Raw genomic sequence first — 1,466 nt, forward strand, 5'->3', positions numbered from 1 at the left:
CTATTAACGACTTTTAAAATATTGAGAGCTTTAGAGCATTTCTCAAAGAGATATTTAGTGGGCGAATCAAAGTTAGCTTTTGGTCTATTAACATGCCAAAAAATTTGATAAATGCTGTATTTGCGATTGCTTGATTATTGTCTTTGGTTAGAAATGGAAGTTGGTCTGGGGTTGTCTTTAATTGATAATTCGTGGAAGCAATGTATTTTAAACATATATCTGTCTGTGTTACTATTTTCTGTGCTTTTGATATTTTTATTTGTAATCTCGTTACATCAGAGTATGATTTTTTATTATTTTTGTTATTTTAGGGGGTTTCCTCTGCCGATAAAGTCAGGGATACATCCATACGGGTACGGGTCAGGAGGGCTGGGCATACTGGATGGAAGCGAATGCAGCACCATCATTAAAGCGATCAACTAGGTGCCACAGTCTAAAAAACAAATAATGTATGTTCCAAAAAATTTAATGGACCTCCCTATAACTTGTATAAATACAACCTATGGACTTAAATATAAAAATAAAATAAATTGTTGATTGTAGCAGCAGTGGTATGCGCCAACCCGGTGCACTGCTGCTGTCCCACCCCACCTCTTTACAGGATAAAATGAAAAAAATATATGTAATATTTTTAGTACAAATATTATTCCATTGACCTTCTCTACTACTTCTTTTCCATATAAGAAATATTACAGATATATTAACACGAAAAGCCAAACCTCAGTGCTTGACTGCATTGTTGACCCGCTAATTAATATGGATTCTGTGCTACAAGATTATCCTATTAGCTGGCTATGAGAAGAAATTGTTGGACGTGACTCAAATAGAAAGGGACTAATCTGGTCCTAGGGCTTAGTGTGCCTTAGGCCTGCTCTCTGGTCTTCTTCGGTCTGTGTAACCATTGTGTCTGTATAGTTCAGAGAGAGCGATTCCAAAAATGAAGTATATGCTATCAATAAAGTTTCAGAAGTTATAAAACAAAGTCCAGTATTAACATAGTAAACTTTCTCATATCCATGTTGATATGTTTTATTGTCATGTATTACATAGAAATGAAATGAGTATTTAGCATATACCTGAAGCTCAAAGAAAAATTCGATGTTTGTATCATTTTCTTAAAAAAAAAAATAATAATTTTCTTGCAACGGTTGTTAAACATACAAACATTAAAATTTTTCTTAGTTTCTTATAACTTTCCTTTTACCAGAATAATAAACGTTTATCCACATTTCTGAAAACTTGTTTGTTTTTCCAATTAATTTTTCTTGGTAGTTGTAATTGGGACATAAGAATGTCCTGATGCAAACTACAGTTTCAAATACTCTCATTTTTTTGGTATTTGTATTTTTGTGTGTTTTGAAAGTTAAAACAATGATTTAAAGGGATGTGAGTTTTATTGCATTATATTTTTTTTTCCCTGACCCATGGAAACTATCTATAATCAAAATGATCCCCAAACCCCAAAA

This window comes from Halyomorpha halys, unplaced genomic scaffold, assembly GCF_000696795.3.
Source record: "Halyomorpha halys isolate HHAL.00 unplaced genomic scaffold, Hhal_1.1 Scaffold1135.1, whole genome shotgun sequence".
NCBI classification, from domain to species: Eukaryota; Metazoa; Arthropoda; class Insecta; order Hemiptera; family Pentatomidae; genus Halyomorpha; species Halyomorpha halys.